At 35.1% G+C, this 13,401-nt stretch overlaps 1 protein-coding gene across 2 annotated transcripts in view; it reads left to right on the top strand.

Moving 5' to 3' along the window:
* Positions 1–13,401, top strand: part of Pkc98E (Protein kinase C) — a 343,235-nt gene that overhangs the window by 269,032 nt on the left and 60,802 nt on the right. The gene's annotated exons all lie outside the window — the stretch shown is intronic.

The raw sequence follows: 13,401 nt of genomic DNA on the forward strand, positions 1-13,401 counted from the left end.
GTCACGATCAATATGACATTTTTGTTTTGCCATAGTACTTGATGGCAAGTAGTGGTTGTGTGGAATGCCAGACCTGATTTATGCTCTCTTCTTTTTTTGACATCTTTTATGTGTTCAGACATACAGATCTCTGCTGACCTTCCTGTCTGGCCTGCATAACAAATGCCACAAGAACAATGAATCTCAGATGCCTGGTTTATTCACGGGATGATATGGAGGTTTTGGTGTTGTAGAAATCTTGATTTTTTTTTTTGTAAAGGTAAAAAAGCCACTTTTATGCTGTATTGCGGAGCAACGTAGCTACTTTGTCTGTGACATTCTTGATGTAAACATGATTAAACATAATTTCATTCTTGAAATCTTGTTTAATAAGAGAGTTGCAGGAGATGTATTAAGAATTTTTCTGATCGCCTTGGGTTCAAAACAATTAAGTGTGAGGTTCTGTTTCAGGTAGTGCAGTTCTTCATTCCTTTTAATTGACATGCTTGATATGTTGTATGCTCTGTCTCATAAAGTTTTAATTATACCTATATTTTGCAATGGATGGTGGTGTGAAGGGGTATTTAAAAATCTTCCTGTTGTGGTAGGTTTTTCTGTATAAGGAAAAGGATAACCTTTTTTTCTTCTTCGTTTACTTCTACAAGGATATCAAGGAATGGTAATTTTTTGTGCTGTTCTAGTTCAAGAGTGAATTTTATATTGGGATGCAAGTTGTTCAGATAATCTTTGAAAGCAATCTGCTCATCCACTGTTCCTAACCAAATGACGAAAATATCATCGATGTAACATAACCAAATTTTTGGTTTCTTCTAATAGCTTTTTAATTCATTAGTTACAAAATTTTCCATAAACAGGTTGGCTAAGGCTGAAGAAAAGGGTGTGTGTGTGGGGGGGGGGGGGGGTCATGACAAATCCTTTTTTTTTGTCTTTCCCAATATTTGTCTTGAAATATGAAAAAAGTGTTTTTCCCATGCACAGTTTGAATAGTCCTACAGTGTCCAGTAGGAAAAGATTTACAAGTAAATCCACTGTCATTTCTGGGTACATTGGTGAAGAAACTGACTACATCAAAACTTGCTGAGATGTCTGAAAGTTCTATATTTACATCTTTTCAATAAAATGTAAACCATATCCTGTATATCCTATGACAGTACATATTAGGAATTTAACTCTGGTGATGATAAATGAAAATATATAATAAAGTGTATGGGCTAATCGACATAAAAGCGAAAAGTGAAAATAAAAGAAAATGATCTTTAAAAGATAGATATATTAAAAAAAAAAAAAAAGAAACGTTTAATATAAAAGTCATGCAGTAGCAGAAAGAGAAACCAGATGGAGACATTTCTAGAAAAAGCTGGGGGGGGGGGATCATAGCATGCTTGAAAAATTGTGTAAGAATAAGACCTTGTACCTATAAGATATATATTGGGCATAAATGAAATTGCTATGAAACATCCTTTAAAGAATTTTTGTATCCTTTATGGGTCTTCGGACAGATAATGCCATTAGGAAATGGGGAGAGGGGTCTATAATAAAAATGAATACACATGTTGACCTAAGCAAAAAAAAAGAGATTGTGGAAATCACCAGGTGAAGATCAGATAAAGCCCAAATTGTATAAATTTAGGATGATGAAATTTATTTATTATCAAAATTTTTTTTAATAAAATTTGTTAAAATGGATATTACAGAGTAATTGACTTGGTTAAATGACATGTTTAAAATTATTGACTGACTTAAACACTGAGGAAAAATACAAGAGATTTAATAAGGTTTCACTACTAGTTTCATCGGAAATGCCGACTTTGTCAGGTGAGTATGGAGAAAACAACACCTTAAAAATATATTGTACTTTAGACAAAAACTGAGTTCAGAACAAGTAGTAGTTGTGTTTGAAATTGAGTTCAGGCGTTAGTTCTGGCGTGAAGCACTGTGCGTGTGAATGATATCATGAGTTTATCAAAGCTGGATTATAGCGCTATGTGAATCGGGTAGTCTGTAACTGAGATTGCTGTTTAAATGGGAAGGGTTGAGAGCTATTTCTTTGGATTCAAAGATACGTCTTTCTAATTCATCGGAGCATTTATGGATGTTTGAAGTTGAGTTCCAGTCTATTTGATGTTGTCATCTTTCAACATTGGTATTGGCCGAGATAGGGTAGGGTTTCTGGATAGGGCACTAGCACTGACTCTGTTATAAGAAATGTCACATTGGTATTCTTCTAGGCGGAGAGATGGACTTTTCTGTCTGGCGATAATATGGTTTACCACAGCTGCAAATGATTTTGTATACTCCTGGGAACTGAAGAAGGTTGTGTTTTACTTTAGGTTGACTGAGGTAAGCTCGGAGTTTTGGGATTTCGAATTCGCAATTTTCAATGAAACTAGTAGTGAAACCTTAAATTGTAAACTGTGATGCTATTACTTCTTGCTATTTATAAAGCCTGCTTGGTTGCTTAAGGGTCAAAGCTGTATAACTGAGAGGAGACCTCCACATAGCCTTTAAAGGAATGCGGAGAACCGACCAGGGCTTCTGACCTAATGTCCAATCCTCACCTTCTTGTGGTGCACCCTGTTGGTTATCTACTTGGATACTGAACGAACGAGGATGGGCTGGCAATTTGGGATTTAGCCGACCAAATTGTATTCTTATTGGTTAAACCAAAATAAAAAATGATGGCACAACATGACAAAATTTCATGCAGGCTGGGGCATCGCCCGGTTAAACAAGGCCCCCGTTGTTTTCACCAGGGAACCAGGGCAAACAGCGAAATGTCAGCTACTGGAACAAATCCTAAAACTTACCCCAACTCAACATCACCAGACTTCGAGATCAGTACCATCAACATAAGAAGCCTGAATGGCAAAGAAATGTAGCTAACTGAGGAATCGGATAAGTACCAGATCGACATAATAGGGGTGACTGAAACAAAAAAGACCAAAACTGGTGAGATCTTTCTGAGCAATAAATACAAAATGTTATATTCAGGCAATGACAATCAAGGAAAAGAAGGAGTAGCCATAGTATTCAACACAAAATACGAGGCTAATCTTCTTGAATGGCAGTCAGTCTCAAGTAGAGTAATGTGGGCAAATATGAGAGTGGGGAACTGGACAATGAGACTTATTTGTGTCTATGGTCCCACGGAAGGTTCTACTAAGGTAGAAGTGGAGGAATTTTTGAGGCTTTAGAAAAAGCAACTGACACAATGAAAAATGAAAAGTTGGTCCTTGTTGGAGATCTAAATAGCAGAGTAGGAAATGATTGTCAGACATACAAAAATATTTTGGGAAAATTTGGAGAAAAGAGCAAAGCTAATAATAATGGCAAATATCTGTTGGATTTCTGCTCAGGACATGGACTGGTTATTACTAACACCATGTTCCAACATAAAAATGTGCACAAATTCACATGGAGAGAAGAGGCTAGTAATAAGAAAAGTCTCATTGACTATGTTATTGTTGATAGTGATATTTTCTCCCTGGTGCAGGACACCAGAGTGTACAGAGGATTTGAAATTGGAAGTGATCACTATTTAGTCTTGAGCAAGATAAAATTCAATTTCATATTGAAAAGAATAAACTGTAAGAAAGTTTTAAAGCGAATAAAAGTTGAGCAGCTCTCAGATATTAACTGTGGACTAAAATACACAAAGATTATTGAAGAAATAATGAAAAGGTTTGAGAATAGGAATCAAACCTTGGAGATTCAATGGCAAACTCTGAAGAAAACATTGATTGATTCTGCCAGAGAGGCATGTGGTGAGGTTGTCTGTAAGGATAAAAAAATCAGAACTAACTGGTGGACACAGGAAGTTAAAGAGGCAGTGAAGGAAAAGAAGAAAGCATATCAAAAGTTCCTGTCAAATAAGTCAGCTTGTGCTCTTAGAGAATATAGAGACAAATGCAAGAATGCTAAACACTGTGAAAAACTAGCTAAACAAAATCATGGGAGGACTTTGGCAAGAATATAGCTCTTTATACTTAAGTAACTAAATGGTTGCACCTGTTTGGAAAACTCGTTCGCAAAGTACATAAGTTCTTTTCGCTATAAACTTTGGTATTAGGTATAGCTACTCACTGATGAAGCCTCAAAAAAGGCTGAAACCAGTCTGGGTAGTGACCTCCCTCCATAATGTAATAACAGCATACATTTCCTAGGAAATGTGTTTTTACATTATGGAAAATACCTAAGAATAGCAATCTGAACTTCTTCCTCCACCTTTGCAACGAGCTGCCCAGTATTTTACTACGTACTAGGATCACTTGCATTGGCTAACGCTAGTGTTCGCCGATACTTTATAGTTTACTATATTCGGCAAGAAACTCTCTGATTCCAATCTTTGAGTTTCTTATTCGGTTTTAAAACTATGTGGGATTTAATATCCCCTTAATTTATAGTAATATAGAAAATAAATATCAAGAAGGTGGCAAAATATTCTGGAGGTTGTTGAAGAAGCTTAGGAATGGAGAAAAGAGTGCTGTATAAGATGTTAGAGATGATAAAGGTGACATGAAAACGGGAGAAAAAGATATCCTTGAAGTATGGAGTAATTACTTTGAAAAACTGCTAAATGAAACAAGCAGTGATGACAGCACAGTGGTAAAAAACACTGACCAGGCATGCAGTCAGGAATACATATCCATATTTGAAGTCGAAAAAGCCATCAAAGGCTTGAAATGTGGAAAGGCGGAGTAGATGATATTCGACCAGAAATGCTGAAGTATGGTGGTATAAGAGTCTTACAGTGGCTGCACTGCATAGTTCAGAAAGCCTGTACAGAGGGACGAATTCCTGATGATTGGAGTAGAGCTCTCATATTACCCATATATAAAGAGGGAAATAAAACTGCATGTGAGCATTACAGAGGTATTTCCCTACTCAGTGTTCCTGGCAAGATCTATACAAGTATACTTGAGAAACGGTTGAGAAGAATTGTGGAAGAAAAGCTTGGTGAAGAACAAGCTGGATTCAAGCCAAATAGAGGCTGTCAGGATCAGATCTTCACTTTACGACAAATAGTCGAGAAAGCATGGGAATATAACAAAGATCTGTATTTAAGTTTTGTCGATTTGGAAAAGGCATATGACAAGGTGCCAAGAGAGAAGCTATTCAATACGCTGCAGTTATATGGTGTCAATGGGGCATTATATCAAGCAATACTTAGTCTTTATTTGAGTTGTAAGTCAGCAGTTAGAATTGAAGGAAGTACAGGAAGATGGTTTAATGTTAAATCTGGTGTGAGACAAGATGTACATTATCTACTCTGTTATTCATTATATGGATCACATTATGAAGGAAAGTGGTATTAAACATGATATCAAAATTGGAGATGTTAATGTCAGCTCTTTGCTTTATGCGGATCATGTTATACTTCTAAATAAATCCGCTACAAGTCTGCAAGATTCTCTGACTAAATTGAATAACTGTTGTAATAGATATGGTATGAAGGTCAGCAATAAAAAGACAAAGACAATGAAAATAGGCAGAATCATTGAAAATGTCAACTGCATTGTGAATGGAGAACCTGTGGAACAAGTAAAGCATTTCAGCTATTTAGGCACGATTTTTACTGAAGATGGTAAATTAAATATAGAAATAGACAACAGAATCAGCAAAGCTGGTATGGTGGGAAGTCAGTTGAATAAATTCATATCGAATAAGAGAGGAAATTAGTCGGAACACTAAATTAGCTGTATACAAGACAGTGTTCAAACCAGTTTTACCTTATGGATCTGAGAGCTGGGTCAGAAGTAAAACACTTGACCAAAGACTAGAGACCACAGATATGAGAGTCCTGAGAAAGATTAATGGCGTGAACAGATGGCATCAATGGCAATATCATATTAAAAACGAGGATATTAGGAAAGAATTTGACATTGTCAGCATCCAGGAATGCGTTAGTAGAGCTAATCTCAGGTGGTATGGAATGGGCGAAGTACGATTAGCAAAACAAGTGTTCTCTTCCAGGTTGGCAGCAAAATGACCCAGAGGAAGACCAAGATATAGGTGGATTGATATGGTACAAAGTGCCTTAGATGATAGAAATATAAAATCTGATGATGTTGGAGTCTTGACAAGTAACAGGCTGATTTAGAGGAAAATTGTAGATAGGAAATTAATAATGATGTAATTTTTTTCGTGTAGTACTATCATATCCTGTACACCCCTTGAGGGTACATGGCAGGAATTTGATGATGATGCTTGGTTACTGCGCCTTTGAAATAATGTTATTCTAATTAGCAGTGCGTGCTTTCTCTCTCGTAACCTTTCTTGCTTATTCTATTGCGTACTATGTTTATCTGCCTTTCGCACTACAAGTTTTATGCCTATGGATACTAGAAAATTTATTTTTATTGAGACTATGCCAATAATATCTTTTAATTGGCATAAAACTCAGTAATACGGCCGGTTGATTTTCCTTCAGTACAAATTCCTTCAGTAAAACTTTACACAAACAGTCGTGGTCTATTTGCACTTAACTATATGCTTCGGCTATCTCACTTGGTTTCCTGCTCACAAGTCCGATAATTTTTTAGGAACATTGCATTGTAAAATAAACAATCAGGGGGCACTCTATATTGACATATAATTAAAACACATTTAAAATAAAGTACATTAAATAAGCGAAAGGGAGGTTACTCTTCTCTTCCTATCCTTTATGCTTTTGGCATAAAGAAACAACCTTTCCCTTTTCAATATTAAATGACTAAACAATATATTTACTCTGTTACTTCTCTGCTTAAGAAAACCAAATTGCCGAGACTAATTTATTCATAAAGAGATTAACTAGCTATGCCAAGTTAATATCTTACAATTAATATTCCAGTTAACAAAAATTCAGAGGACTCTCTTATAGGTATTTCTTATTACTATTTCTTATCAGTCTATCTCTGACATATCTCCTAGATTACAAAAAGAATGTACATTAGAGGTTGGACACACTTACCGAGGCTCTTTGTCATGACATCTTCCATAGGTCCTGTATCAAAGACTGTGATTTTTCTTTCATCTCATGCATTGCTTAATGGGGCATTTCATTGGTGTATTAGCTGTTCTTGGACCGCAATTTTCCTGGTACTCAAAAGCTCAGGCAAGAAGTTTCAGCATACAGGCTTGAAGATCCTTCTGCAGCTTTTGGCTTCAGTTGACTTCCCAATTTTTTTCTGTGGTGTGGGTTCGCCATAAAGTCTGTTTCTCTGGGTCAGTATGCTTCTGCTCCTCCGCTGATTGCCTCTGGCTCTTTTCGGTAACAGCGCCTCGCCTCTCCTTCTGTCAGCAACTGGACCTCACCTCCTCTTGACTACCTCTGGTTCTCTGCTGGAAACTGCCCCTTGATGTTCAGCTCAGTCCTCTTTTATTTTCGCCTTCTCGGGGACTTTGCACCAAGGGTTGTAAACCCCGAAGAAATCGGCAGTTCTCCTTGCTCCTTTTGTTAAGGCCGGCCCGTTCTTTTTTTCTTTATCTTGTCATACAGGGGAAACTTCTCTGAAACTAACCGACCTCTTTGATACTAGCTTTGAAGGTTTCATGCGGAGCACTTACAAACAACTTTCTCACACACTTAATCGTAAACAACTTTCTTGTGCTCTTACACATAGCTATTATACAAAGTTCCGATGGCAAAGCATTGCCTTTGTTCTAGAAACTTGAGTTAAAACGGTAAATACAATCAATTCCCATAGGGTTATTTACGTTATATATTTAGCAAAAATTACATAGAGACAAACAAGGTTATTTTTGTAACAGTTCTCATGAGACTTGACCTTAGTAAAAAATCGATGTAAAGCGCTTTGATATTTTTAAGCTACATTGAGTTTTACAATATCTCTTGTATTTTTTCTCGATGTTTAAGTTAGTTAATAATTTTAAACATATATGTATGCTAACTGGACAGAAAACAATCATAGTTATACCAAATTATATGAGGTGTCTGGGCTATAGGTATCCAAAAAGAACAGCTTATACTCTGAGAACCACTCATATTTTCTCAAACTAAAGCTCAGTTGATGGGAAATCTCTCCAAGATTTCTTTTGTCACACTTTCACTAGTGTGCATTCATGACTAATATGCACAAAAACAGCATAAGAATAGCTATTGCCTCAGTGAAGATGTGGACGCCACAGCAGAACTTGCAGTGCTTCCTTTGGTTAGCTGAATTTAAATCAGTTACACATTTGTCAGTGTGCATGATGAGAATGGAATGTAGAGCCTTCCACATCAAAATACATCCTTCAGTGGGATAAGACTAAAAGAGATGGGAAGTTTTGTTTCATAAACTGGGAAACATTCAAAAAAGTGTGACTGATGAGACTGTGGATCAAGTGCATGCATCATTCTTTAGGAGTTGACATGAGTCGTTTAGACAGGCTAATCATGACGTTGTTCACAAACGTCTCCATTTGCCTGCGTATAAACTTCAACACCTTCAACTAGATGATAACCGCTTGAGAGCTTATTTCACTGCTGAGTTGATCAGCCATATCAATGACAATCCCAATTATTTTGAGCTGTTGTTATTCAGTTATGAATCAATCTTTCATATTTCCTGGAAAGTTAATAGACACATTTGGGGTACTGAAAATCCTCACCAAGTGATCAAAAATGAAAACATACCAAAAGTCAATGTCTGGTTAGGAGTGCAAAAAAATGATGTCATCCTTTTTTTTTTTCATAGAGCTCACAGTGACAGGACACACTTACCTTGACATATTGCACATCTTTGCTGTTCCACGGATTTCCCCCAGGTTTTACGTTTTGGCAAACTGGTGCTCCACCACACTTCCATCAAGATGTTACTACAGTTTTCAATGAGACATTTCCAGGACGTTGAATCAGAAGAGGAGGCCCAACTGCCTAGCTGTCTAGATCTCCAGATATGACTCCATTGGACTTTTGCTTGGGACTATTAAAGAATGTGTACCAGAGAAAAGTTTGAGATTTGTACATTTAACAGTTTATCATTGCAGCAGTTGCTCTAATAATGCCTCAGATGCAGAGTGTTGTTTTGACATCTGTCAAGCTACAAAAGATATCCACATTGAGCTTTACTAACCTTCATAAAAACTTGGTGAGTTACCCTGTATAATAACAAAAAATTATTTTAATAAACATTATAGATGCTGAGATGTGTATTTTTGGATACCTCTATGGACACCCTGTATTCAAACGAGATAAAAGAAACTAATTTAGTGAATTTAATCTAGAAACCAATCTTGCTTATAGACTTAAACAGATTGATATAAAGTAAAAAATGATGTAGTGTTTGATAATATACTGCATACAAGAATATAACTCATTTTATTGGAATCAGAAGTGATCATATATAAAGAAAATTCAGAATTAATATAGGAAACAAGATGCAAGGAAAGATTGTGCCTGTCTTAAATGTTGATCAAAATATATATCTAAATAAAATATTAGAACAATGAAATATTGTCTAAGGCAGGTGTTCCCAACCTTTTTGTTTCCTAGAGCAACATTCTAAAATACCGGTAGGGCGACAGGCACCATCTATTTTTTCAAGCAAATTTTTTGAATTCTTTTGTTAAATGAATACATACAAAGTTTACATTATAATCAAATGTTTTATTACTTAAAAGTTTACAGTATTTAAAAATTTAAATATATATATATGTAAGTTAGTGTGATCTTTGGCATTGCATTTCATTGGCCAGTGCTTCATAATTAGGAGAATGATGATATTCCAGTTCTTAAACAATCATCAAGATGCTCATCAGTGAGTCATGATCTATATTTTGATTTTATGATATTCATGGTTGAAAACAATGATTCGCAAAGGTATGTGGAACCAGAAAATTATTTTATCTTGTACGCTGTTCTTTTTAAGAATGGAAACTTTTTTCTATTCACTAGATTCCAGAAGTTTTCATCTGTTATATGGGATTTTAGTGCAATGTCATTCTGAAGATCCAAAATTTCTAGCTCCAGTTCTTCAGCATTTACTTGAACAAGCTTTGCAATGCATGCAGTTTTTTCTGAATTGCAATGCTACTGTTGCACAACAAACAAACACAATTATCTTTAAAATTAACGAAACAATATGATTCCTCCCAGTCAGTTAAAATTATAGGTTCATTGTCTTTTACTTGATACACTCATTTTAGGATTAAAAATCAAAATATTTCAAAAATTTAAGTACAAGACACGTTAAAATTATACTCATATAACTAGCAACAGATAATGAACAATTTCGAATGCGCATCTACTTTACATTGTATGCGTTTAATACTTGTCATGTGTCATTAACGCATGCATCATATAGCATGCCATGAATTGTTGCATGATGTGCACGTGATTATTTCAAACTATACGGCACACGGTTGAACAGCGGCAGGCACACACAAATTGGTCAATGGGCACCATGGTGCCTGCAGGCATAGGGTGGGAACGCCTGGTCTAAGGTATAGAAATTTCACATATTTATTATTTGGGAATGAATCATTGATTTTGTCAAATGTGAGAAATAACCTGTAAAAAATAATTACTAGTATGATTTAAACAGTATATTAGATTAAATGCTTCTAATTACTTTGGGTGAGAATTATAAGGTGAAAATACTAATATAGAAACTTCTCATTTTTACAAATTATTTTACAAATACAATGTTTAAAAATACAGCAGTACCCATTATTGCATGCTAGCACAATATTGACATCAACACTTTATTATTTTATTACCTGTGCCAAAGGAAGCAAGGTGCCTATGTAGCTCTCTAGAAATGGTGTTTGCTTCCATAGTTGTAGGCCCCACCCTAAGGAAAAGGTCTAAGTTCAGTTCTAGTCAGTAACTAAAAGAGCTGTTTCTACGCTTTTTTTAACTGGTTCCTAGGTTAGTTGATCTTTGACATGGACAAATAAGTTATTTTTTTTCAAGAAACTTGGATTAAACCAATGAAACAAGAAAACTGACTACAGAACTTGCACTATTTCAGACCATAATATAGTGTTGGGAGAGCACAACGTAGTGGTAGTGCTGTAGTCTCCTCAGATGCCTTTGGATCATTGATAATCTTGAGCCAGCTATCAATGATGGCCATTGATTTCTCAAAAAAAAAAAAAAAGGCTAAAATGGTTTCATCTACTCCCTTTGGGGAATTAAAAAGGTGTGAATGGATTTATACCACAAATAAACTTAGAATATATTTAAAGAACTAAAATCGCTAGAATAAAAGTAAATAAAAATAAACAGAACTATATCAGAAAACTACACATTTGGTTCGCATTCTGTGAACCAAATGAAAAATACTTGCAGAGTCTAAGAATTTTGGCTATTTTTTCAGCTATCCGAAAGATTTGAAGGCTGTGCAGAAGATGCATCCATGCGTGTGTGTGTGTGTGTGTGTGTGTGTGTGTGTGTGTGTGTGTGTGTGTGTGTGTGTGTGTGTGTGTGTGTATTAACAGTGCCGTTGCATGCCCATTTCAGTTGGGTGTACTGTCGCGTGGGTTATGCAACCCGCACTACAAAATTCACATCAATTTTGACCGTATGATTGCATTTTTATCAATGTATGAAAGTTTTGAGAGTGCATAACACATTAGCACCCATCTTCATTAGTCCCATGCAATTAATTGTAGGATAATTTTGAATACTTTATCAATTAATTGTAACCAAATCTGCATAGAGTGGGAGAACAATCTGTTTTAGGATTTATTAGAAAACAGCAATGAAGGAGAATACTCTATTTGGTTGGCATATTTGAATTACTCAAAGGTAAAAATATGTGAACCATAATTTATAAGACATGTGAAAGGAAAGAATAAGTGTGAGTAGAGATACTTTCATTAATGGCAAATGTTAATAATTAACATTTGTGATATGTGTGTCCCAGAAGTTGCTGGGTAGAGCAAATAGCATGTGATCCTATGAAGTCTAGACATGAATAAGTGAATTTATGATGGCATAATTAAAAAAAAAAATAAGGACAAGAAGAGGAAAAGAGATTTGTTTGCAAAGTATAAATAACTAACACCAATAATAAACAGCCACTAATACATTTAGTAGTTCAGTTAAAAACTATAGATAGAGTCTAATCCAATGAACTAATAATGTTGATCAGGTGATTCATTTAGGCGTGGCAGGAATACATGTGGTTTGATGGAGGCACAAATCATCTCGTAAAATTTGTTGTGCATGCTATGTGCATTTGTTTGGTTTATGTACATTTCACTCCATTTTCTAAGAATTTTCTTTTGTTAACTGAGACTCAGTATACATTTTGTGCAATAATAGGATACATAATATCCAATCATTATTGAAATTGTTCACGCTTTCGGGAATCCTACATTCATTACTTTTTTTTTAGTGTCAGTGGCTCTTCTGTCTTATCACTCACATATGCTGGTATTTTGTTGTAGATCAACTTCTAATACACAGAAGTATTCATTTTTATTCAGGAATAGATAAATTTTTACTGCCTGTTGTTTCTGAAGACTAGAATAAAAATGTCCCTATACTGTTAAAAAAAACTTTCCAACCTCAACAGATGCTATACTTCACAAACAAGAAAGATAATTAGCTTTGTTTATGGCTAAATACAGTAAACAGATATTTAGCATCTGTATACTATATTTAGGAACAATTAGTGTAAGACAACTCGAGCAACACACTTAATGGAAAAATGCTCCGCTCCTGCAGGCTATGCTGCATGTATGTAAACAGAACCAATTTATTGTAGCACTGAACATAACACTTAATTAAACAGATTTATCTTAACATGCACTTTCAAATTTCCAGTTCCAGAAAATGTGTAACAGCTGTTTGTAATACAGCCATTAGATACAGAAAGTGCACAGTTTATGAAAAGCAAAATGAATAGTAGAATCTCTCTTAACTGGCAACAACGGGACTTTGCCGATTGCACAAATAAGTTACATTCTTTAGTGTTCATATGTTCCTTTCTGATATTTTAATTTGAATATGATTCTACCAATTGCATCGCATATGCACTCCCTACTATTCATATCTGTGGGCAGAACTCTCATGTGTTGTCTGCAAACTTCAATCAAAACACAATTCATTAATCTGGTTCCCCATCATATTAGCTTTGTTTATTCTGTTTTTATATATATATATATATATATATATATATTTTTTTTTTTTGACATCTTCACTAAAAATTGTCTTAAGTTGAAATATCTGTTCTGTGGATTTTCTATTGAGAATGCATTGAAGTTCTCCACCTTCCTGCTTTATTTTCATACTTTTTTACTTCGAAGTAACTGTTTGTCTTTTCATCCGATTTTCATACTAAATTGGTTACAGGAATTGTTCAGTTTATTTAAAGAGTCCTGTAAACTTCTAGTGGATTTCATAAAATATCATCTGCATGAAGACTTGTGTTTTCCATATCCAGTTTAGATATCAAGTTTAATGCC

This window comes from Typopeltis vanoorti, chromosome 21, assembly GCF_054136105.1.
Source record: "Typopeltis vanoorti isolate ZY-2024b chromosome 21, IOZ_Tvanoo_1.0, whole genome shotgun sequence".
NCBI classification, from domain to species: Eukaryota; Metazoa; Arthropoda; class Arachnida; order Uropygi; family Thelyphonidae; genus Typopeltis; species Typopeltis vanoorti.